Genomic DNA, 26,791 nt, shown 5'->3' on the forward strand with positions numbered 1-26,791 from the left:
TATTTTAAATTTGGGACCAAAGGTGACCTTTGTTCTTTCACACTTTTGTTAGGATGCTGTCTTATCTCAGTTTTGAGAAAGGTTTCAACTTCAGAGGTTTCTTGAAAACGTGGCCTGCATTTTTTAAAAAGTAATTTTAAAACTGTGGGAGCAGATCTGTACCAACATGTTAATCTGGGGCAGTGTATGGCTGGCTACTGGCAAGGAGACAAAATCCCCAGGCTTTAGAATTGATGGTGAAAAGATTTTCTCTCTTGACAAGTACTGGACATGTGCAAAATGAAGAGCTTATAAAGATGGGAATAACAGTGCTTGCTTAGCAGGGAATAGAGAGTTTATGTGAGAAGTAAGATGTACAATGAAAAGTCACGAAACAAGAAATCTTTGTAATGATAGAAGGCGAAAGAGGCAAATGCATTACCTGTATTGCGGACCTGTTTAGTTCTAGCCCTGCGCCGTGCTCTGTGTGCATTGCTGAGTTCAGTAGGGTGGTAGAGGTATGTCTGGGCACACATGAAGAGTGTCCTGGAGTGATGCAGGTTGCTCCACCCATGGGCAGAATTGGTGGGAGGGGCAGCACTCAAGCTGAGCCTAGGAGCCTCAGCAATTTTGATGTAAAGGAAAGGATGTACCTTCTAGGCACAGAGAGGACTCTGAGAAAGATTTGTCTCAGATGAAGAGAGAAGACTGAACACATTGGCCGAGGCCACATGGTGGTTGGGGCATTTGAACTTTACTCTTCAGGTAGGGAGGAAGATTTCTCAGCAAGGCAGTGATGTGATGAAGTTGGAGTTTCAAGATGATTTATTGGGTGTGAGTGAGTAGGCTATGTGGGAAGAAGGGAGGCTAAAAGCAGGAAAACCAGAATTTCTGTCTGGAAACAGGGACACCTTCCAGTGTTGTTGGCTGTTGTTACCCTTGTGAAGTTACCAATAAAAGGATCAGGGCTGGATCTCTTCAGTCCCAGGGTGGGCTAGGACCCCTGTTCCACCATGTGCTAGCTGGGAGCCGTGGGCCTGGCGCCTGTCTTCCTTCTCTTTAAAATGGAACAGTAAAAAAATGTCTACCTCATAAAATGGTTTTGGGTATAAAATGAAATAACAAGATAAAGTGCTTGGTACAAAGTAAATGTGCTCTATAAATATTAGTTATTAATAATATTGCTAGGTAAAGGTCATTTCTTACGCGATAACATGGGCTCACATCTCATGGACTGCCTAGTACCCTGAGGATCTTCCTTGTGATTTACATGATGGAGATCTGTCCTACTTGCCCTGTGGAAGTAGTCCAGGGTCAAACAAACAAAAAGCAGTATGGACTGATAAATATTCAGGCTGAAATGGCCTTGCAGTGGACTGTGGACAACATTTGTTACAAGTATGTGATGTGCTGGTGACCATGTCTGTCTTGATTTCCACTCCCATGTGGGCATCAGCAGGACAAGAACAGAGCAGGATGGTGAGGCTTGAGGTCCCACTGTGACCTCGGACCGTATTTCCTCCTGCCAGAGGCATCTGCCAAACTCTTAAGGGCATGGACATTGTTTGGTTTCAGAGATGGATTTGTTATCACATTTTCAAAGATCCACACAGCATAGGAAAGTTGTGGTCTCAGGAAAGACTTAAACAACTGTTTTTCTAATCCCTAAGAACTTGGATTCTTGCTTTCAGAAGACAGAGAAGAAATTCCAATCAATTTTTTTATGGGAAAGAGTCATGAAAATATAAATTAAGATAATACATTCTTGGCTTAATATATCCTTTTTGAGAAAACTACTCCATTGAGGCTGTTCCTATTTAAGTTTATCTTGCCTGAGATTATCATAGGATTTTTATTAGTGTGCTGAGCCAGCCACTTATATGAGCTGAAGATGCATATACATTTGCAATTGAAAAATTTCTGAGATTAAGCCTACTAATGTGCTGCTTAATGTTTCTTATTCTGCACATTTTCTAAATATATGTATTTTTTTTTTTTTTTTTTTTTGAGACGGAGTTTCGCTCTTGTTACCCAGGCTGGAGTACAATGGCACTATCTCGGCTCATCGCAACCTCCGCCTCCTGGGTTCAGGCAATTCTCCTGCCTCAGCCTCCTGAGTAGCTGGGATTACAGGCACGCACCACCGTGCCCAGCTAATTTTTTGTATTTTTAATAGAGACGGGGTTTCACCATATTGACCAGGATGGTCTCGATCTCGTGAGCCACCCGTCTCGGCCTCCCAAAGTGCTGGGATTACAGGCGTGAACCACCGCGCCCGGCCTAAATATATGTATTTTTAAAATTGAACTTCATAAATTTTAATTTCTAATCAATATTTTTTATTACAGGTGACCAAATAATAAAGCGCATTTGAATGCAGACACGTTAACTCCAAATTTGGCAGATCACTTTTAAGAACATTTACGAAGATGACATGTTTATTCTCTGGGTGACTGTTTAAATTTCCAGGGATCGGATGGGAGGATATGCACTTTTTAGTAAGCCCTAAAGTTTGAGAATCACTGACTGCTTTACTTCATATAGACTTCACAGTAACACCAGAGTTTCATGGTGAGGGTATATGCTTGAGAGTACCCTCAAGCATATACATATGCATATATATATATGCAGTAAATTCTGTATTTTAGACATATCCATGTATCCCTCATCCATATTCTTTTGGTGCTTATGTATACTTGCACTGTGCCTGGAAAGAGGCGAGGTTTGAAGCTGATTGAACATTGTCATTATAAATTTAGCCAATGATAGACCTTAGATGATAATGACTAGGACTCCTCTTTGGCTCTGTTTTTATTGTGTCCAGTTATTCCAGAGACTGGGCCAGGTAGTGTAAAGTGCCTCATATTTTCCCTGTCACTGCTTTTCTTCCTTTGGTTAACTCTGATCTTGGATAAAACTCTTACAACCTGTTGATTATTGGTTGTCTGTTAGGTTGTTTTACTTGCTGTTCTATGAAATTGTTTTAAAAGGACTGGATTTGTTTTCCTGACTTATCCAGGTAGCCTGTGTGTCCCTTCAAAGCAGGGACTGCATATGGGGCGTGTTGGTGGTACCACCACTCAGCCCAGTGCTAGGATACAGAATGAACTTGATACCTGTTTAGTGACTGACTGAGGAGAGGTGACCCAGACATTGTATCAGCTGCTGCTGCTTTGTTATGTAACTTGGACTCTCAAGAGACCTCCCTTTCCTTTCTGTTTCCATTGTGGCCACACTGGTTTCTGCCTTGATTTTCTGGGTCTGGATTCCTTGTCTTCTTTGCCTTAGTCTCTTTGCATTTAGGTCCATCTTTCACAATCATTCCAGGCTAGTTGCCCGCCCACACTCCTTTGAACAAGTCACTTTCCTTCTCAGGGACCTTAACTGACCTTCCCTTGTATTTGAGGTTCTCCACGATCTCACCACCACCTGTCTTTCTAAATGTCTCATACTGACCTTTCCAACCAAGTCTGGCTGTTGGTGACAGGCGCTTTCATCCTCCCCACAGTTTTAAACCTGAGGCCTCAGCTTGGGCGGAAGACTGGGGCACAGTAAAGATGCTGTAACTGTTCCCATGGCATGGACAACTGGAGCAAAGGTTGGAGGGCGTGGGCCATGTGACTCTTGTGTCTGTGAGGCATGGGGAGAAGCGAAAACCAAAGAAGGGTGGTCAGAGCTAGGGCAGGAACCAGGAGAAGCAGCCATGGAAGTCAGAGAAGGAAAGAACTTCAGGATGAGGAGGATGATTAGTAATTCTGAATTCTCAGGCAAGTCCATGAAGACTGAGCAAGTTTCATTGCATTTGATGAGTGATTGATGGCAGTCTGATGTGTTTCTGAAAGATTTCAATGGGGACAGAAGCTGAATTGCTGACATTCAAGATTACAAAGGGTGAGGCAATGAGGGCAGACCACTTATGTGTGAGACTGGGGTTCGAAAAGGCAGTACTGTGTTTCATATTTACATTTTCCCCCAACTGGCAGGTGCATGTGTGCTTTGAAGGCCCAGAGGATGGAACTAGGTTGAAGGGAGAGATTCAAAATAATGAAAGGAGTCACCTGGAGAAGGAAGGAAAGGATGGGGGTAATCCAGGGCTTCCATTAACCCTGACAGTGAGGAAGGAGAGGAGGGGACAGCAGGGAGGAGTGGCTGCATTCAGGTGGCTTCATTTTTTTCAATTAGGAGAGGAATTACAATTAGCAGTGTGCATAGGCCAGCCCGAATTGTTTCTGCAAAGATTACTCTTCCAAAAGTCAGTCTTGTGTGGTCTTAGTTCTATGTTCACAAGCCTTACATGATTCACTCTGAGTTCCTGGGATCAGCTGTGGGCCTTCCAGGATATGCGGAGGTCCTGCCTGAAGTGTGGCTCAGCTAGCTCTGGCCTTTCTTTCACCGTATCCCTCTCAGGTGCTCTGTTCTGCTTGTTGTCTGAGCACTCCCTAGATTGTTTCCTGATATCATGCCTTTGCTCACTCTGGCTTGTGCTTTGCTGGGCATCAGCCCTTCCTTCCCCACCTTCCTCCTTTGTGTCTATCCTGTGTCAGTTAACTGTGTATCCCAGCTCCTGGAGAACTACTGCTTACAGTTGGGGTCATTTTATTTATTTTTGAAATGGAGTTTCGCTCTTTTTGCCCAGGCTGGATGGAGTGCAGTGGCGCGATCTTGGCTCTCTGCAACCTCTGCCTCCTGGATTCAAGCAATTTTCCTGCATCAGCCTCCTGAGTACTTGAGATTAAGGCCCCCCCAGCTCGCCTGCCTTATTTTTGTATTTTGGTTTCACCATGTTGGCCAGGCTGGTCTCAGACTCCTGACCTCGGGTGATCCACCTGCCTTGGCCTCCCAAAGTGCTGGGATTACAGGCATGAGCCACGGTGCCCAGCCAGTTGTGGTCATTTCTATTCATGCTCTTATTTCCTCTGCTAGATGGTAAACTGAAAGGATTTTAAAATCCAGGGATAATTTTAAGTGTAATAAAATGTGGTAAGAAAACTTACTTAAAATATCAGAAGACAAGCCTGAGTCAGGCAGACTTGAGTTTGAATCCTGGCCCTGTTTCTTCCTGGGTAAAGTTTTGAGTGATTGCATCCTGTGTCTTTATTCACTTACTTAATTTACAGAGTGGAGATAACGAAACCTTCTTAGGGCTGTTAGGAGAATAAATGAGACGAATCCTGTAAAGCATTTGGCCTAGGCCTGGACCATCGTAGGGGCTTAGTGGACCTTGCTGCAGCGGTCAGCAATGGATTTCTTGCCACCCAGCAGTGTTGGGTTGAGCATCTGGATGGATGGTGAGTGGTGGAGGAGTGTGCTCACTTCCCACCCCAGTTATGTTGAGGGCAAGGATGGTGTACTTTACATTGTATTTCTAACATGGGTCTACATAGTTAGTAAAGAGGAACGGCATACCTTTTATAAGTGGGTCCGCTTATACATGGATTTTCTTCCGCCTCTGCTCCTCCGGAGACAGCAAAACCAACTCCTTCCTCACCTGCCTTGAACTTGAGGATGAAGACCTTGATGATGATCCACTTTCACTATTTTTCCTTCCTTATCATTTTTCTTAATAGCAGTTTCTTTTCTTTCTTTCTTTTTTTTTTTTTGAGATGGAGTCTTGTTCTGTTGCCCAGGCTGGAGTGCAGTGGCATGATCTCTGCTCACTGTAACCTCTGCCTTCCAGGTTAAGCAATTCTTTGCCTCAGCCTCCCAAGTAGCTGGGATTACAGGCACCTGCCACCATACCTGGCTAATTTTTGTATTTTTAGTAGAGATGGGGTTTCACCATCTTGGCCAGGCTGGTCTTGAACTCCTGACCTTGTGATCCACCTGCCTCGGCCTCCAAAAGTGTTGGGATTACAGGCGTGAGCCACTGCACCCAGCAGCAGTTTCTTTTCAATAGCTTACTTTGTTGTATGGATATAGTGTATACACACACACACACACACACAATATGTATTAATCGACTGTTTATGTTACAGGTAAGGCATGCAGTCAACAGTAGTCTATTAGTTAGGTTTTTGGGGAGTTGAAAATTATACACAGATTTTCAACCCCTCCATGAAGGGGTTGGTTCTCCTAACCCCTGCGTTGTTCAAAGGTCAACTCTATTAACTTGTTTTCTAAAGTGCCCTATGCTAATAACTTTTTTTCATGTTAATTGCCTAGAAGGAAATACCATTTTGTACAGTTTTTAAAAAATTGGCAACTGTTTGGAAATGACACATGATAAGATGTTTATAACATTTATAGCAAGAAGTGCTGTGTATAGCATTAGTTTTCCCAATTAAAGCCCCTTTGCATCGTTTTTGCCCACAGAACTCTGGACATACTTAATGATTTATTTTTTGGTTCTTTCCTTTGTAGAACAAATGGTGAGGCCTAGAACTTTTTGTACAGCAGTTGGGTGAAGTGTACATATTATGAAGTTTATGAAGCCGGAGATGGAATGATACTGTGGGGTTAATTTTTTAAATTAATTTTTAATGCATTTGACATTGTTTCCGGGTAGCTGATCCTACCAGTTTCTCAGTTGGAACACAGATATCTCCTAAAAGAAAACAGGAAAAGAAGCTTGCTCTAGGAGAACTTGACAAACCAATGTAAATGTTTCATCAGAGTGCCCTGTTGATTGCCATGGCCAGTCACAGGGGTTTTCTCTCTCATCCATCTTTGTGATAAATGAGTTCATATTAACTTTTAGTGCTATAAAATACGTCTTTTTTGTTGTAGAGACTAGTGACAAACGACATTTTGAACTAGGAGATTGTATGGAGATGTTTTGCAGGTGGGATGTGGTTTTCTTGTTGAGCCAGTTAAATGTATTCCATTGAATGGTGAGGCGATCTTTGTGAACTGTTTCTTGGTTTGTCAGGTGTGTCCATGCTTATGAATATAAACTCTGGATCATTTTATGTTTATATTATACTAGAGGTTCTAATATATGTGTCTCTGAAAAGTAGGTAAATATATTAAAGATAGTGGCAAAAAAAAAGGGGGGTGGAAAATGAAGTAATTGCTCATGGAAGGAATTTTGGATTGTTAAGGGTGCAGAGAAGACAGAAGCAAATTGTCAACACTGGTCACTCAGAGATATTAAGCAGGTACTCAGACGCTTGTCATTTGATGGAAAAAAGGGTTTAAGAGTAAGGATTCTCAAACTGTAAGAAAGGAAGTTGACAATCTCAAGGGGAAAGGGTGTGGCCAGGCCTCTATCTTATGAAATGAGTTGGAATATGAAACTGAGGAGGGGGCAATTTTTAAAATTTTTTTTTAAAAGAAGGACTTATACCATGTTAATTTTCTATTGATGCCATAACAAATTACCACAGAGTCAGTGGCTTAAACAACACACATTTATTATTGTATAGGGCTGTAGGTTGGAGATCTGACACAGGACTCAGTGGGCAGAAATCAGGCTTTCTGTAGACTGCGTGTCCTGTTATAGTCTCTGATGGAGAGTCTGTTTTCTTGCCTTTTCCTTACTTCTAGAAGTTGCTCACATTCCTTGGCTTCAGGCCCTTCCTCCCTCTCTAAAGCCAGCAGTGGTAGATGGAGTTCTTCTCACATCTCCTGTCTCTGGCTCTTCTGCCTTCCTTTTTAGGATCCCTGTGATTATGTTGGGTTCACCTGGAAAATCTGGGCTCATCTCTCTACCTTGAAGCCAGCAGATTAGCAGCTTTAATTCCATCTGCAGTTTTAATTCCCATGTGCTATTTGAGATAACATATTCACAGGTTATGGGGACATGTTCTAAGTATTGAGTCATCTTGTTTGAATTTTGTGGGGGTACTGAAGTTCAGGGAAACTATTCTTTCTGGAAGTCATCTGAGGTTTGCTTTCAGTATAGCCAAGTCTTAGTTTTTGCTGCTTCACAGATATAATAAGTATTGCCAATCTCACTCACTGAGGGTCTGCCCTTGGGATTCTGGAGCAGCACAAAACCTGCCAGGAATTGAGAGAAATTGTGTCTTTAGATGAAGCAGGTTCTTAGCATCAGGAAGGGAAAGGAGGTGAAGGTTTGATGACCTGACAGGTGTGTGGAAAGGAGCTCAGCAGAAGCAAGAGGTGGAAAGTTAAAGAGGGTGAGAATAGAGTGGTGGCATCATGGCTTGAGAGCCCCAGGCACCAGTGGAAGACACCGAAAGGAGGACTGCTCATACCTGAGGTGGGCTGGGTGCAGGAAAGCCACTCCCTATACTGTGCCTCGGAAGCTCTAAGGGTTCGTGGCTCAGATTTTCTGTCTCTAAGCCTGAGCTCCTGTAGCACATGATGACCTAACAGGGAAGGGGCACTTTATCTCAATATCTCTCAGCTTGGCACAAGCATTTTGGTCGTAGGACCCCATGTATGGTGTTAAAAATTACTGAAACTCTCATACATTGCTGATATAAAATGGTGCAGCCACTGAGGAAAACAGTTGATAGTTTGTCAAAATGTTATACATGAAGTTACCATATGACCGGCAGTGCCACTTCTTGGTATATGCCACAGATAACTGAAAACATGTTCATACAAAAGTGTATACACAAATGTACACAGCATTATTTGTGATAGCCGAAAGGTGAAGACAAGTCAAATGCCCATCAGTGGATGAAGGGAGAAGCAAAATGTGCTGTATTTGTACAATGAGTATCCCTAATCTGAAAATCCAAAATCAGAAATGCTCCAAATTTAAAACTTTGAGTGCCAACATGATGCTCAAAGTAAAGGCTCATTGGAGCATTTCAGATTTTGGATTTTTGTATTAGTGATGGCCAGCTGATAAACATATACTGCACCTATTCCCAAATCCAAAAAAACTTTAAATCCAGAGCACTTCTGATTCTAAGCATCTCAGATGTGGGATGCTCAGCCTGTATGTTTAGCCATTAAAAGGAGAGAAGTAGTGATACCTGATACAACATTGGTGAACCTTCAAAACATTATGATAAGTGAAAGAAGCCAGTCATAAAAAGCCACATATATTACGATTTCACTTACATGAAATGTCCAGAACAGGGAAATCTAATAGAGACAGGAAGTAGGTTAATGGTTGCCAGGGATTGAGGGAGAAGAGGATGGGAGTGACTGCTAAAGGGTTTGGGGTTTCTTTTTTGGGTAATGAAAATGTTTTGGAATTACATAGCAGTGATGATTGTACAACTTTGTAAATGTGCTAAAAACCACTAACTTATACAGTTAGATACCACATAATGATATTTTGGTCAGGATTGACTGCATATACAATGGTGGTCCCATAAGATAATAATGGAACTGAAAAATTTCTATTGCCGAGTGCCACCGTAACGTCATAGTATTATTACGTATTTATTGTAGCCTAAGTGTATAGTGTTTATGCAGTTGATAGTAGTGTGCAGTGGTGTCCTCGGCCTTCACATTGACTCACCACTCATTCACTCACTGACCCAGAGCAACTTCCAGTCCTGAAGCTCCATACACGATTGGTACCCTATGCAGGCATACCAGTTTTAATCTTTTATATGATATTTTTAATCTACCTTTTCTATGTTTAGAATATTCAGGGCATTAACATGTTGCACAGATTTGTAGCCTAGGAACAACAGGCTGTTCCATATAACCAAGTGTGAAGTAGGCTATGACTATCTAAGTACACTCTATGACATTTGCATAGCAACAAAATTAACAATACATTTCTCAGAACATATCCCTGTCATTAAACACGTATGACTCTACTTATTTAAGTGATGAATTTTATAGTTTGTGAATTACATTTCAGTAACAGAAATTGTAGAGAAGATTTTTTGTGTCTGTAGATATTTATAATAGAAATTAAAACATGTAATTAAAACATACTAATTTTTAAAATAACCATTATATGTTAACATACATTTTTATTTTTATTTTTATTTTTGAGACGGAGTTTCGTTCTTGTTACCCAGGCTGGAGTGCAATGGCGCGATCTCGGCTCACCACAACCTCTGCCTCCTGGGTTCAGGCAATTCTCCTGCCTCAGCCTCCTGAGTAGCTGGGATTATAGGCACGCGCCACCATGCCCAGCTAATTTTTGTATTTTTAGTAGAGACGAGGTTTCACCAAGTCGACCAGGATGGTCTTGATCTCTTGACCTCGTGATCCACCTGCCTCAGCCTCCCAAAGTGCTGGGATTACAGGTGTGAGCCACTGCACCCAGCAACATACATTTTTATTTTAAAAAATCTTCAAAACAAAAAATTAAGTGAGAGCAGTAGCATTGCTTTGTGTTTTTATTATGTCTTTAATTTCTGTGTAATAGGAGGAAGCTAGAACCTCATATGTGCTTCTGTGTCAGTCTTTTGTGCTATATTGCTTTGTGAAAGTATATGAAGAAAATTCAGCCTTACACAGATCTGATTGGGAAAGGAAAAAGTATTGTTTTATAGACTTTTTAGATAATATGGATATTCTTTGACAGTACCTCAAAATGTGACAAATCGTAGTTTATTAAAGGTTAGTTGCACTGTGGAATCTGAAACCATTTATGTTAAAGTTTATTGATCTCTCGTACTTTGAATGCATCTTTTACCATATGCAAGATTTTGTGTCTTCATGTTTCATCATTTGGAAAAGTATTGGTTTACTATATGAAAAATTAGCCTTTTCTTACTCTGGGTGCATTGTGAGGTCTCATAAGGCTGACACGTGAACCAAACTTTGGGCGAGTCCATCCCACCTCTGTAGAGTGGCCACAGCATTTCCCAAAGTGAAAGATCCTGCAAACTCTTCATCCAAAGATGCACTGGTGCATCAACCCCACCAATGTCTCCCTTGACTCTGGCCAGGAGAAACCTCTGTCTCAGCGTCTCACCAGTGAAGCAGGCCTAGTGCAGTTGCAAACAAGTTATGCACATCTTCCAAATATTGACTAATTTCATTATTCAGTTGGTCTAAAATCACATTTGCTAATGTAATTCCTGTCCTCATTAGAAAAGTCTTAATTATTGGGAAGCTTTCAAGTTCATGGTGGCAGACATAAGTTTTTCAGAATTCTGACTTCTGTGTGATGGCAACCTCAGTGTCTTTTTGGTTAGCTTGGTTGGATGTGATCTTGAATGTTTTACAATATGAAAGAAGAAAGGATTTTTTGGGAGAGTTTGTGAGAATAGAGTTTAGGTGCTAAGTTGTCTATATGGGTGACTTCCTAGATGGGGTTACCAGAGTCCTCTGTGCTTGCCTCTTTGGCTAGGATAGGGTGTATGTGTATTGAGAAAAGCTAGGAGGATTTTTCTGTTTGAGCAGGGAGCTAGGAAGATAGTAGAAGAGCAGAGCTGAGTGTTGGGCGAGGTAGATGGAGCCCAGGACTTGTTGAGGAAGTTAGAACATGTGTGGGTCAGGATGGCTTACGGAGTGCTGTTCCATGGGCTACCCTGTTCAATCCTCACCATGATCTTTCTAGTTAGACATAGAGGATGTACTGTTACACTTCTTTAATAGCTGAGGAAAATGAGACTCAGAAATGGCAGTGGAATTGTCTAGAGTCATATGGTTAGTCAGGGGTGGAACAGGCACCTGTCCTAAGCCTCTGCTTCCTATCTCATGCTGGTTCATTTACAACCGCACTAGGCTTGCTTTATTGGTGAGAAGGCGAGACAGAGGTTTCTCCTGGCCAGAGTTAAGGGAGACATTGGTGGGGTTGATGCACCGATGCATCTTTGGATGAAGGTTGAAAGGAGTTTGCAGGATCTTTCACTTCGGGAAGTACTGTGGCCACTCTACAGAGGTGGGATGAACCCACCCAAAGTTTGGTTCACGTGTCAGCCTGTTGAGACCTCACAATGCACCTGGAGAGTAAGAAAAGGCTAATTATTCACATAGTGAAGCTTTCTTGGGGAGAGCAGGCTGGTTGTGGATCCAAAAGTGTCTTGAGAGAGCAGGAAAAGGAGACTGGCTTGGCTTTTATGTGATTAGGGGTTGGGGCTGGTTGAGGGCTTCCTTCCCTGCCCCGCCTCTAGACCTGGGTGGTTTGAACTCCTGCAAGTGCTGAAGGAAGGGGCCCCTTTCTTATCAGCTTGCCCAGATGGGGGCTGTGGGGAATCGTGGGCCTGAAAACTGTCAGCAAATGTCAGAAATGGAGCCAGACTCTGTATTACAGAAAATGACATATTTTCTCAAGGGACCTAGCAAGTAGCAAGTTGGTTCTAAGTTCAAGACTTAGAACCAGCAAGGCGAGTGATTGAGTAAGCTACTGGCAGAACTTGTAGACTTAGCCAAAGTCTGCTTGATCATAGCTCTGCATATCCTGAAACTCCACATTTCCTCCTTGATGAAGTGTTTCATTTCAGCTGATTTAGAATGTTGGCCTATTGGGAACAAAGTGAAGCTTGTGGAAAAAGAAGATAATGTGGTGCAGGAAGGCCCTGAATGCAGGGATGTTGGTTTCATTTACTGAGAATTCTCTCTTGCTTGCTGCTGCCGTTATCTGCCCCTCCTAACCCCCTTTTTCCTTTTACCCTGAGAGTCCTTGGGAGGAAACTTAGCTGGGTCAACAGATGATGGAGCCATCTGCTGGAGACTTTGAAATCCCATTTTACTACACAAGGAGGAGAAATAGAGCCATCTTCTCCAGGAATTTTAGCTCTCATTAGTCCCAGGCTGTCATATGAAGCAGGCCACACAGTGCAGTGAAAAAATATGAAGGAGTCACTGGTTTGTATGGGAGGACTACTTTGTGATTGGAATGTTTGGACTTGTAACACTGTTCCAAATGTTGGTTGGGTTACACTTGGAAGATGTTTTAGAAGCGAGTAGGACTTGAACTCTAACAGGTACTGTGTTAAGGAGGCTGCCAGGCACCAGTCTTAGATTGAGGGCTTGGGTCTAGAAATGCTGGTCCCATTTTGGTTTGTATTTTGTACAGAATGCTTGGAGGCAGCTCAGTGTCTAATCATTGAAGCATTTATGTGTGGAACATCGATTATGTAGTGATCACTTGAGGAAGGGACTGGTGGTCACAGCTTATTAATGTAATGTCTTTCCCTTCTCTCCCACTCCCAATCTCCACCTGGGAGTCTCCTCTTTCCAGTCTGGAATATATAAGAGAACTTTGGAGCCCAAAGAGACCTTGGAGGTGATTATTTCTCTTGTGTTGGAACCTGATAATAACTAACTTCAAACATTTGTTTCAAAAAGTTTCAAAACAATGTGAAATTAAAGAGAATAGTACATGAGTGTCTATATATTACCCAGATTTAGTAATTTTAAGATACTGCCCAGGTATAACTGTCACATATAGAGCACTTCACATGCGTTACTTTTATCACCTCCCAACAGACTCTTGGGGTAGATACAGATATATTTCCCCGCTTGAAGATAAGAAAACTGACAGGCCCAGAGAGATTGGGAACTTTGCCTGGGGTCACCCACTTCACAGCCAGCCTTCACAACCTGTGACTTCACCCTCTCTGCCGCACTGCCTGGAGAAGTTTTAAAGTTTGCCTGACGTACACGGTCAGCTGAGGTCAGCCTAGAAGTGGAACGAAGAGATCTCTCCTTCATCATTTCTTTCATCGTGAATTTCTGTGGCTTTTCTCTTTCCGTTATTCTTTTGCAACTGACTTGCTGAGCTTGAAGCTTCTGAGTACCATTTTAACTCTGATATGCAGACAGTGGCATCCCAAGGCTGGGGTGGTGGGAGTGGTCTGCTCCAGTGCAGGTGATGAGGAGTGCATTGTCTGTGGAGGATTTAATAACAGTAATAAAAGCATCCAAAGTCTGCCTGTAAAGTCTAAATGTCTAGAATTTTGCCTGCAATTTAAACGTTGTCAGTGATATTCTTTCCCCAAAATCTTTTGTTGGTATGTCTTCTAAATAATTGCTTTATTGAGTTTTAATAATATATATGTAAGCTTCAAATGAGTACTTCGTGAGCACTTAGCCTTTAATAGACACTGTAGGCTGGGCGCCTTGGCTCACACCGGTAATCACAGCACTTTGGGAGGCCGAGGGTGGCAGATCTCCTGAGGTCAGGAGTTTGAGACCAGCCTGGCCAACATGGTGAAAACTTACCTCTGCTAAAAATACAAAATTATCCAGACGTGGTGGAGTGCACCTGTAATCCCAGCTACTCGGGCGGGGGATCAGGGGCAGCTGAGACAGGAGAATTGTTTGAACACGGGAGGTGGAGATTACGGTGAGCTGAGATCACACCACTGCACTCCAGCCCGGGTGACAGAGAGAGACTGGGTCTCAAAAAAGAAAAAAGATACTCTATGCACCATGGTAGTTAAATCTGACACTCCTGATTATATAGTTAGCCTAATAAACACATGGTGACTCAGCTACTTGCATTCATTTCAAGAGTAAGTTCTTAAGGCTTTAGTATTGTTCAGAAAGCTTGCTTAGGACAGTGTATTAACCCTGTAGTATTACATGTCTGCTTTTAAACAGTAGATTTGAAATAAATGATAGTGTTACCGATGACCATAATTTTACTCTATGTGATCACTTGGAGTTTTTGTCCAAGTGTCCTTAAAAGTTAAAACAGTGAAAAAAAAGTCAGTGGGGAAACAGTGCTCTAAGTAATGCTAGAGGTGAGAGTAGAGAAATCAGGGCTGCAGCTGAGGTCTTACCCTGCAAAGGCGCCACGGCCCCTCCCAGGAGAAAGCATCAAGCCCCCTTTCCATCCTCCAAGCAAAGGAGCCTGTGTAATATTCTTGTTTGATAAGTGCAAAAATAATATCTGTAAAGTTAAAATTTATTACTTAAGATGGTTGTTTTAAAACTAAAGAACAAATCAAGAAAATAATGGTTATTGAGTTTTTACATAGCTATTACTGAAAATAATTTTTTTCATATATGGAGTGTATGTTAAAAATGATTCTTCCTGGGTGTCTAATGTGTTAGGTATGCCACTGTAGGCGGAAGTCTTTTTCTGTGATTTATTTTTAAGTGAGGAGATTGAGAATTTTTCATACATGCAACTGGAACCTTTAGTAGAATCAGAAGAAAGTTATGCAGGGCATTACTTGTACTGAAGGATTACTCTGTGCCAGAAATTACTGGCACTTGGTACAGCTTTATCTTACTTTGTCAAGCGTCTCAGGCCTGTCTGCAGTGCTCACAGACTGTGTGTGTGACAGTGGTAAGAGCTTCTGCCGGCTCCTTTGCTTGGAGCATGGAAAGGGGGCTTGATGCTTTCTCTTGGGAGGGGCCGTGGAGGGTAAGACTTCAGCTGGAGCTCTGGCTTCTCTACCCTCATCTCTAGCATCACTTAGAACACTGCTTCCCCACTGACTTTGCCCCCAGGGCACATTGGCAAGGTCTGGAGACAGTTATCACCACTGGAAGGGGGCTGCTGTTGGCATTTTGTGGGCAAAGACTTGACTCCTGCTAACTGTCTTATGGTACACAGGACAGCCCCTCTACCCCTCCAGTAAAGAATTACCAGCTCTGGTTGTCAAGTAGTGCTGAGCTTGAGAAACTGACTTAGGGCAAGTTACTTAAATTTTTGCATGGCCTGCTCCTCATTTCCTCAAAATGGGAAAAATAACAAAGCACTTTTCTTATAAGGTTGTTGTGAAAACTATGGGAGACAGTACATTTAAGAGCTTAGTAATTATATTTGTTGTTATTATGATTAGTGAAAATAAAATCCAAAAGATAAAAAAAAAAGCACTGCTGTGATATACTCATGACCAGTAGAGAGTCAACATACTACACTCTTCATACCCTTAGTACTGTACAGTTGACTCTTGGACACCTCGGGTCTTAGCCACATTGGTCCACTTACATGTGGATTGTTTTCAGTTGAACATGGATGAAAAATGCAGTGTTTGTGGGATGCAAAACCTGTGTGAACAAGAACTGCCTTTTTCTGTATCTGTGGATTCTACAGCTCTGACTGTGAGACTTGAGCATGCACAGATTTTGGTATTTGTCCAAATGCCAGTTGCCTGCAAATAACCTAGGGATAACTAAATAGATAACAATGCTTCGAATAATGACCTTGAATCAACAATCACCATTTAGTGTATGCAGCTTAGTAAAGTAGGAAACTGAACTAGAAACATTTAGAAACCTCTTCTATTTTATTTATTTATTTATTTATTTATTTATTTATTTATTTATTTGATGAGTTTCATTCTCTTGCCCAGGCTGGAGTACAGTGGCATGATCTCGGCTCACTGCAACCTTTGCCTCCTAGTTCAAGCAATTCTGCTGCCTCAGTCTCCCAAGTAGCTGGGATTACAGGCGCCCACCACCATATGCAGCTATTTTTGTAATTTTAGTAGAGATGGGGTTTCACCATATTGGCCACTCTGGTCTCAAACTCCTGACCTCAGGTGATCCGCCCTCCTCAGCCTCCCAAAGTGCTAGGATTATATGCATGAGCCATCATGCCCATCCTGAAACATTTTCAAAAGAAAAAAGTATTTCTGGCCCAATGTTAGCTTTTCAATACTTTTTCTCAACTGTTCGATCATGTCACCTGATGTGCTGGTTTAACTACCCAACCCTTCCCTTAAGGTTTTTGATAAAGGGATCAGGTAATCCTGTTTTAACGTAGTAGTTCTAGGTGATTTTTAATATCAAGCTAGAATGAGGACAGTTCTTTTAGGTAGACAAAAGATTTATTTATCAACTAAGATTGGGAAAAACCTGGCTTAGAGTAAAGTAAAGTAGGTTTCTTTCCTGAAGCACTTGATATGGTGGTAACACAATTAAATGGTAAATTGTGTTCTGCATTGTGGGGAATTAAAGTAAGAACATATGAAGTAACATTTCCCAAACTTAACTATGGAATGTTCTGTTAAACACATTTGCTGATGATGTTTCACAGACGGCACACTGGGAAACATTACAGCTCCCTCACCACAAATTCTGGTTAAAAGAGGGTTTTCCGTTCACTTTTAGCAGAATAGCTGTGTAAACCAGAAGGTATCTGGACAGGTCACAATCAGTTCAGAAGTTTATTTTGCCAAGATTGAGGACAATGACAGGGGTAAAAAAACATGGTGCCACAAACAGTTTATAGTCTGTGCTTTTCTTCAAAGATGATTTTGAGGCCTTCAGTATTTGAAGGAGAAAAGCAGGCTGTAGGGGAAAGAGGATAGGGTGTTACTGAATCCACATGTTGCAAGAGAAAAGGAGCAGCTAGGGGAATAATCAATTACCTGTTCCTCTGGAGCTCAATAAATCAACACTGCATAAGATAGGGTGAACATAGAGTGGCTACCTGTGGAGATATTTAACTTCTTATCTTTTTAAGCTATCTACTTAGAAATAAAAGAAAAGGCAGCATCTTGCATGGCTCATCTTTCAGCTTAATATTTTTACTTTTGACATGTGAATTTGAGTCCCAGGTTTTGGTTTTCTTTCACAGCAGCTTGGCTTTCGAGTGGCCCTGCAGTGGAGGAGTGGGGTGGGTGCAGTCGCCACTCACATGGGGTGAGTGCATCTGGGTCTGCACATTCATGTGTGGAGATGACTCCAGGCCAGTCCTGGGCACATGGTTTGCCTGTTCTCTTCCCCCAGGGACCTTTTCAGTTTAAGTTTGCCAGAAGAGCTTTTCTCAAAAAGTGCTTCTGTGGGCTTCTGAGGCAGGAGGCCTGCCCTCTGAGAATTCTCTTGGCTCCTCAAGTTATGCCTTGGTGGGGTTATCTAATTTCTCCCATAGGTCCACACCCATGTTTGTCTCAGGAAGTTCCTGCCAGTGCTCAGATGACTGATGAATTCCTTTTGGGCACCACTTCAGCTGAAGGCAGTCATCTGTAGGAACTCACTGAGATTAATGCACAAATGTCAGATCCATAGCCTTTGTTCCCACCATGTGGATTGAGCTTATCTGCATTTTATAGTGATTGTGACAGAAAGATAGTAGCAGAGATCCAGGTACAGAACAGCTGTTGACTGTTTAGTGACTTATAATCTGATTACTTGTATCTTTCGTTACTGTAGTTTGATACTGTTAAATCTGAAGTATAGCAATATGTGAATTCAAATCAGCATGCTCTTCTTCTTTATCCTTTTTAGCCCTAATTTGTAGAAAGTGATTAGCTCAGAGCAGGGAGGCGGGAGTGGTCTCCCTCCTTTTCCCTTCACTAGCAGTAAAGGTTCGTTTGTGCATCCTTGTGTTTCCAGCTCCTATGGTACTCCTGTATGAAATGGTGATTCAGATGAATGAAGTTGGCTCAGTGACTATGATCCTGTCATTCTGTGTGACCACTTTAGTTTTCACTTGTGTTTAAAATTAAAAACTAAAACAATCTGAGGCATAATATTGTTTGGCACCTGCAAATTTTAGTTTACACATGGTATGTTTTGTCCACAGTTTTCTAAAGTGGTTGTGCCAGTGTATATATACTCCCAGTGGCAAAGGTGAGAATATTCCAGTTGCCCCATGTGAAAATGAGTTTCACTGTGGTCTTCCTAATAATAAGAAAGTTTTAAAACCCAGTTGCACTTTGCAGTGCACGTCACCAGAATGGTCCAGTCTTGGGGTGCCCTCCATAAATGAGACCTTTGTGGTCTCCCCTTCCACGAATGAGATGCTTAGTTATTTTGGTAGAGAGTGGTACTGGCCTTTTGCTCTGCCTCTGGTCAGCATCATCCTACCGATTTCACTGAGCACAAACACAGAATTTACCATAAGCCTGTGTAAGCTCTGAATGTCACTGCATATCTGTCCTAGCATTTCTCATGATTTTTTAAGCGTCTTGCTCCTTTGTCTTTCTGTTTTTTTTTCCCCCAGCAATCCGATTGAAATGGGAAACAGGGATAGGAATTTGGTGTGCTTTTGGACCTCTGGATATGAAATTCCATTAGATACAGCCAAAAATTTGTGTCACATTCCTGTAGAAGAGAGCTAGTGACCTGGGGATGCTTTACTTGTGGCTGGCTGGTTGAGAAGTCACACACTACATTCTGTTAATTTATCTTTTTTAAATCTTTGTATCATGTCAGAGTCTGTGGAATCTGTTTTATCTTTAGCTCCCATTAACCTTGGTGCTAGAGAAAAGGCAGATCTGGAGTGGAAAGGGATTTCCCGGTAAAGCATGGCAGCTTTTCTCATCCTGCAGGTCTCTCTTAAGAGAGCTATGCATCCTGGTTCTTAGAAGATGACAGGTGAGGAAGGGGCATCTGATGTCCAAAGTTAGACTTGATTGTTCTTTGGTCATGACTGAGTCTAGGGGAGTATTCATGGTTTGGAGCTTTAAAGTTTATTGTATATAAGCAGTATCCCATTGTGCCAGTTTTCATCATAAAAATATGATACTTTATTATTGACCTTTACAATATGAGAATGCAGGTCTTGCTAAACTGATGACTTCAGTGGACTCAGAGTCCACGTGGTGCTAACTTGCCTGAGCACATCTTGCAATGTATGGTCTTCCAATATTGACAAGAGTTGAAGGAAACCTGGACGTTTTTGGTAACTAATCTTCAAATGAAGCGTTTAGAGTATATTGTTACTTTTGTAGGATTGATTCTGTGTGGAACGTGTATTCTTTAGATATGTCAAGATTCCTCCATTGATTTTTAATAACAAACGACTTTAGTAAAACTTGTTTTTTTGTTTGTTGTTTGGTTTTTTTGGAGGGGTGGGGGTGTGCAGTTCTCTGAAATGTTGGGAGTGAAAAGCTGGCAGTGGCCCAAACTGCAGTGCTGCCTTTGCCTATGTTCTCATTTTTCAGTGAACACCAGCGGGCCCTTCAGTGATTTCCTGCTGTTGGGCAAAACATGAGCTAATACCATTTTATGCTCCCCCTGAACTGTCAACATGCTACACTACTGAGAGCAATTCCACTGTCCTTTTATTCTAGAGGTAACTCTGTTCTGAACTTTTATGGAGAGAAACGAGATTGACTTTAAAAATACACAAAAAATCTCCCACTCCTCTTTGATTAACTTATGAACAAAGGAAAACACCAGACTTAGGATTGAGTGCTTTAAAAAGGTTACTGTCAGTGAGATAGTCCTTTTTCTCCTCCGGATGCTGAGTTCCTTCTCCAAGTAGCTTTCTGAGGGGTTGGGGGAGCTCCCATAGGAATGCCTGGTGATGGTGTTTCTGAGGCTTGAGGGTTCTGCCCCATCTCGATAGAAATGCAGAGGAGGCTGCTCCACATCTGGACACCGGTGAGCTCTGGGACGCCATGAGACTGCCTGCTCTGTGTTCTGTGTGGGAGAAGGATGGTGGGAAGAATGGATTCCAAATTGTCCATTGATCAGATATGCAAGGGAGGATGCCAGGGAATAGTGCTGAGAAGAGGTGGGTAAAGAAAGGCGAGGAACCCACAAAAAGGAGGAGGGAAGTGCAGGTGTGCATGTATTTTGAAAAGAGCTCATGCACATACAGTTCGGTTGTTATTTAAAAACTTACTGTGGGCAGTTTTCTAAGTGTGTTTTGTAAAACAAGATCCGGGTTTGGGTTTTGTGTAAATAAGTTTAGTTGTTAATATATAGCATGTAGAATTAAGCATTTTCTTCCTAAGTGAACTCACTGCCAGGATGCACATAAGAATAAAGTCACAGATCGTTGCTGAATTCTGAATACAGTTGTAGGATTCCACACTGAAGAACAGTTTTCCTGAAAATGGCCAACTTAGGTGTGGTCTTTCCCCTCTGGCCTTAGTCCTGCTGAGGCTGTGTTCCTCTGAGGTCATCTCAAGAAAATGAACAAATGCTGGGCCAGTGTCCAGGAGGAAACAGCCCCTTTGTGTGTTTTTATGTTCTTTTACCATTTCAGAATGTGGCCTGCCCGGTAACTGTGGGGCTATTTTTGACTCCAGGAGAGCAATTGTAGAGAAGGAGATGCTCTAGCCCAGGCCAGGGGTAGGCTGCCTTCTGCAGCTTTTCCTGGTATCACATTTAAATGTTGTGCTCCATAGTACGCTGTATTTGTAGAGACAGAGGCTCAAGCAAAATAGATTATCTGAGAGCAGACATCTCGGAGAGCCCAGATGAACACTCGTGTATGGGGCACAGAAGTGCTAGGTGGCACTGCAGTTTCTGTATGAATGAATAGTTATGGCCTTGTGTTGGTGAGTAGTTTGTCTCCCACATCACAGCTCTGTTGGCTGGCAAGTCTGTGAAAGATGTTCTGGGAGCGGGTACTGGAGACTTAGTGTCACATGATGGATATATACCACTTGACATTTGCATTTTTGCACCGAGCTTTAGTTTTAATGAGCTTCCTCCCCTTGTTGGGTGTGGCCGATGGAAGCATTAGGAATGGGTATTCTCTTTGGACATGTGAATAATTGCATTTTCCCACGGAAAGGCTCTGTGTTCATATTCTGTTGCTGCCACAACAAATTACTACACACTTTCTGGCTTAAAACAATGCAAATACGTTATCTTACACTTCTCTAGTTTAGAAGTCTGACTGGGTGTCACTAAACTAAAATCAAAGGGCTGTTACAGCGGAGTTCCTCTGGAGGCTCTCAGGGAGAATCTGTTTCCTTGCCTTTTCTGGTGTCTAGAGGTCGGTCGCCTGCGCTCTTGGTTCATGGTCCCCTCTGTTTCCAAAGCTGGCAGCCCAGCACGTCCGTCCGTGTGTGCTTCAGTCAGGACATCCCTTTCTCTTCTGCCGCTTCTTCCACTTTTAAGGGGATTACATTAGGCTCACTCAGATAATTCTAGGAACATCTGTTTTAAATTCAGTGGATTAGCAACTTTAATTCTATCTAAAACCTTAATTCCCCTTTGCCATGTAAGGTTGCAGGTTACAGAGATTAGGACACGAACGTCTTTCGGGACATTATTCTGCCTACCACCGGCTCTTTTTCTGTGTTTTCTAAAACCCTCATCTGTATCATGTTTTATTAGAAGTTGCTTATTTACATATATTTTACTACAATTACTGCTGCTACTACTACTACTACATTTTACAGACTTCTCAAGGTCAGGCACTGTCTGTTTCATCATCGAATCCTGGCATTGTCACAGCCCCTGGTGTACATATGGTGCTTAGTAAATGTGCTGAGCTAACGGGAATCTTTCAACTTTCTGATTTTACTTATGAGTAGACTAAGAAACAGAATTGTGACTTTTTTTTTTTAAGTTGGAGTTTTGCTGTTGTTGCCCAGGCTGGAGTACAGTGGTATGATCTCAGCTCATTGCAACCTCCACCTCCCAGGTTCAAGCAGTTCTCCTGCTTCAGCCTCCCAAGTAGCTGGGATTACAGGCGCTTACCACAACACCCAGATAATTTTTGTATTTTTAGTAGAGACGGGGTTTCACTGTGTTGGCCAGGCTGGACTCAAACTCCTGACCTTGTGATCCACCCACATTGGCCCCCCAAAGTGCTGGGATTATAAGCCTGAGTCACCACACTTGGCCGAGAATTGTGACTCTTAAAGTAAAGTAGTGAGAACTCAAAACCCCTTTTATCTTGCCTTCCATAAAACTGAAATGCCAAGCTCAGTTCTTCTGTGGTTGGAAGAAAACTTGGGTATGCAATAAGAATGTGCTATTGTTGCCTTCCTTCTCTCTAAAGACATTCTGATGTTGGTCATGAGCAGAGAACAAAATGAGCAAAGTGAATTACTGCCTGTGTATCGGAAGACTGCTCTCCTCTAAACAGAATACCACTTAGTCATAAATCAGCTCAGTGTTCAGTAAATGGAAAATGAAGAAAATCTCATACCAAGCATTCATTGGCTTGCTTTTAAGGATTATACTTTCATAATGTGAGAACTATCAGATTGTACAAAATATAGCATACAAATTAAATCAGCACAGTAACATAAATTTGATCTTGCTTTATCCCATGCACTTGTGGCTGAGTATAGATAAATTCTTGTCAATTAATTTTGACCTTGTCTAAATGCCTTGCAATGATTAATTAGTAGGAGTACAAACTTAGGACGACAAAACACCCCCAGATAGTTGCCCAGGATGCTTGGTGTGCCGGCAGACAGTGTCTCCACCCTGGGAGCAGGATGCTGAGGAAACCCATGTTCTTTTGCAAGATTGGCACACGTTCAGGTGGTTTTAAAATAGAGCTGTGTATCTGTTGTGTTTATTTTGGTATTTGAAATTTTTTATATCAAAGCTAGCCCTTGGAAAAACAAGGATTTTCTTAAGTTTTTATTTAAGTACTGGCTGCTTTGAGGATGTGCCTACAGGTTTGGTTTTGGTGTGAACCAATGGCTGACAGTTGTCAACTAATAAAAGGGGTCCCTTACCTCTCCCTTACTTCATTTCCTCGGAACTTTCTAGGCCTTAGAGTTTCAGTCTCATTTCCCTCTGCTTCCCAGCCTGTGCAGGACAGGCCTCTTCCTCCCTCAGTAACCCCTAGCTCAGCACACCTACCACCAAGTATGCCTTTGTAGTTGGCAATATGGCATAGAACAGTGGTTTTCAAACTGTTGTTTAGTTTTGGAAGTACTGGAACTCTATTAAAAACATTATTTTTAATGACATGTAAATACTCAAGATACATAAAATGAATTAAAGTGGAACTGCTGAGGTTGAAGATGAATGGGAACCCGGAGCCCTGCTGAGCTGGGGTCTGAGGTCAAGTATCCAGGAATCCCTTTGGGAACACAGAACCCAGTTGAAATTTTCTTAGAGTGGAAAGAGCACAGACTCCACCACTTACTAGATAGATGAGATGTGTGACAAGTTACCCTAGTTTTTAGTTTTCTCATCTTTAACATGGGAATGACAGTAACTGCCTTACTGGATGGCAGCAAGGATAGACGAGCTTGTCTTGGGAAGAGCCTGGGATCAGGCAGGTTCTTGGTCAGTGATAGCCATAACTGTAGCTTTGTGATTCTTCTCCCTGCCCCTCTTCCCTCTTTTTGTTGTCCCCCTTCCCCCTCTTCCTCCTCTCCTCCCCTCTTCCTTTTATTTTTATATGCCACCCTTCATGGCCTGGCTAGTTCTGCGCTCACTTCTCCAATGACTGTCTCATTAGGAATCGTAGCCTTCTTTAAATTCCTATAACATTTATTATTTGTTCCATTAAAATGTTTTCAAAATGACATTTTATGTCATTATAAAAGGAACGTATATTTGTAAAAGGAATATATGTTTATTGCAGAAACTTTAGAAGAAATATATAAGCCTAGGAGAAAATATACAAGATCTTTAAGATTGGAACTCTTTTTATATTTTTTTCCTGCTCTGTAAATATAGTGGGAATCACTCATTTCATACTTAATATTTCTGATAAACTATTAGTTTTAAGTCTGTGGTGTTTTATTAGCTCATCTGAAAGAAATTTTGTTTTTTATGACAAAGGAGGAAAAAATGTCTCCCATGAAGAGAGAACATAAAGACCAGAGCACAGGCCAGGTTTCCTGTCCTTCTGGTGCTCATAGTTCAAGTAGGACTAAATGCTGTTAAAAAAAAAATCTAGTTACTGGTACAGAGCATTAAGGATGAGGAGGTCCAGTCCTGTTGGGGTTTCTGAGAAAACTTCAGTGGCATTGGGGTTAGAACCAGATCTTGACAGGAATAAGGATTTTGCCAGATGGCCAAATGACACTCAGAACATTCTGGTGGTGGGGAAGTGAAGTGCCAGATGTGTTTAGGTGACTCCACGGGCTGAAAGCAGAGGCGATAAAAGGAGAGGGCTGGCTGGGGAGCTGGGCCTCGAATGCCGGGACAGTTCTCAGAGCTGTACAGTCACGACAGAGTTGGGAGTGGAGAAGTGACATGACCAGGTGACAGTACTGGTGGGAAGGTTTGAGACAGAGCAGCCAGAAGGACTGTAGTTGTGGCCATAACAGAGCCTAGCCCAGATGACAATGACTGTCTCCTTGACCAGATGCTACTCAGGCTCCTCCGAGTCCTGTTTTTGACCAGGCCTCTTTCTTGGGTCCTGTCTTCAGCCTGCATAGCTCTGCTAAGTCAGTTTAGCTACAAGCCCCCACCCTTGAGCTCTCCTCCCCGCACCTGCCTTCAGCAAGAATCCCCCTTCCCTGCTGTCTCCCATGAGTAGTTTTCCATCCGCTGACCTCACTCACTCTGCGCATTGGCGGAGTCCCCAGTTGTCTTGTGTTTTCTGAGTTGAGCTCCATCTCCTTCCCCTATTAGGATAGTCTTGGCATCTATTCCAGTAGTCCTGGGAAAGTCTTCCTTACCATTTTAATAAGCGTCAGAGTAATTTTTTTCTTTTACACAGATGTAGTAAAGAGATGCTCCTATGAGCATATGATGAATTGAATTGACTTGTGGAGGAAAGATTAGGCAATCAGATAGCAGTGTTTTTCCTTTTTTTTTTTTTTTTTTGAGACAGGGTTTCACTCTTGTTACCCAGGCTGGAGTGCAATGGCGCGATCTCGGCTCACCGCAACCTCCGCCTCCTGGGTTCAGGCAATTCGGCCTCAGCCTCCTGAGTAGCTGGGATTACAGGCACGCACCACCACACCCAGCTAATTTTTGTATTTTTAGTAGAGACAGAGTTTCACCATGTTGACCAGGATGGTCTCGATCTCTTGACCTCGTGATCCATCCGCCTCGGCCTCCCAAAGTGCTGGGATTACAGGCGTGAGCCACTGTGCCTGGCCTAGCAGTGTTTTTTCAAACCTTCCTGTCTGGGCTTTTTGTTGGCATTGTCCTGAGTAGTGTCCTGTGCCTTTTATTGACTCAGAAGTCGAGGCCTGGTTACTGTTTGGGGAGGCGTGTCGTGAAGCAGTGCAAATTGGTGGTGTTTAGTTTAGTACCCCCATGTTTCCTTTTTAAATTCACCTTCCATTTTCTCTGCACCCTGTCCTAGGGACATCTGCCTGGAGACTGTGTAAAGGCTGGTGTTGAGCTGAAGGCCTCCTGCAACTCGTTTTGCCTCCCTTGTGTTGTTTTTCTAACATCTTTTCCGTTCTCTGCTTCTAGCCATTCTCTGTGAAGCGGCAACTTACCAGGTGAGCTGTGGCTTTAGCGCTTGCTTGCATTCAGTAGATTTCCAAGGCTTTTTCGAAGGCTTCATTGGATTAGTATCATCAGGAGGGAAAGGGCGGATGTCTGTGTGTGGACTGTTAGAGCAGTGTGTGGGCACGGTGGCGCACACCTGTAGTTCCAGCCACTCCAGTTGATTGCTTGGAGCCAGGAGTTCGAGAGCAGCGTGGCAACATAGTGAGACCTGTCTCTAAAGAAACAAAAAAGTTTACAAATCTAGGCTTTTAATCTGTATAAAAGAAAAAGAAATGAAACAACGAAAAAGAATTCAGTTTGTCCAGAGACAGGAGTGTGACTCTGGACAGCAGGAGTGAGTTGAGCCCTTCTTTGCCAATGTTTTGTTCAGTGACCTGTTCTTCAGACTCCAGTGCTCCGTGCACCTTGTGTTTCCCCTCCTGTAACCACTGCAGGGAAACAGGCTTCTCCGGAAGGTATGGAGCTGTGGCTGGAAATGGCCTTGTGGTTGTGGTAATTCCCAGCTCTTCCTCATAGAGACCCTCTGCTTGGATGGAAATCGGTTTTCTGATTTCTCCACTCCCAACTTAAAGCTTTAGTTATTTTCCTCCACTTTGAGAGGCCTAGTGGGGATAACTTATAAGGATTGGTTAATGGTGAGAATGCTGAAATACAAGAACTGCCCAAACTGCCTTGATTCAATTAACATTTGCATTTTTTGTGTGTCTTTAAAAGAATTTCACGCTGCGAAAAGCTAGTAATTGTGATTTAAATTGTTTAATAAAAGCGTTCATTTGATCGCTGAGTTGAATGACTCACATTTATTTAAAAGACTCATGATGGGGGTCGGGGATTAGGTTGATTGGCTTAGGATCCAATCTGAAGTTGAAGTGTGTGTGTCACATGGCCCCAGGGCATTGTTTGGACCGGTCCTGGGTGCAGAATGCACCTCATGGCTTTCACACTGAGTTGGTTCTCAGCCAGACCAGTCTTTTGATACGCTGTTGCATAGACGTTTGTT

At 42.5% G+C, this 26,791-nt stretch overlaps 1 protein-coding gene across 6 annotated transcripts in view; it reads left to right on the forward strand.

The window, feature by feature from the left end:
* The window catches only part of CCNY (cyclin Y), a 208,919-nt gene that overhangs the window by 31,914 nt on the left and 150,214 nt on the right, over window positions 1–26,791 (forward strand). Inside the window, exon 1 of one of the 6 annotated variants that reach the window (XM_078329889.1) lies at window positions 1–25,781. This exon is cut by the window's left edge and continues 20,899 nt beyond it. The exons of the other annotated variants lie outside the window; for them this stretch is intronic. The gene's annotated coding sequence lies outside the window, so the exon portion shown is untranslated. The remainder of the gene's footprint in view (window positions 25,782–26,791) is intronic. 6 annotated transcript variants of the gene reach the window in all.

This window comes from Callithrix jacchus, chromosome 7, assembly GCF_049354715.1.
Source record: "Callithrix jacchus isolate 240 chromosome 7, calJac240_pri, whole genome shotgun sequence".
Lineage (NCBI taxonomy): Eukaryota > Metazoa > Chordata > Mammalia > Primates > Cebidae > Callithrix > Callithrix jacchus.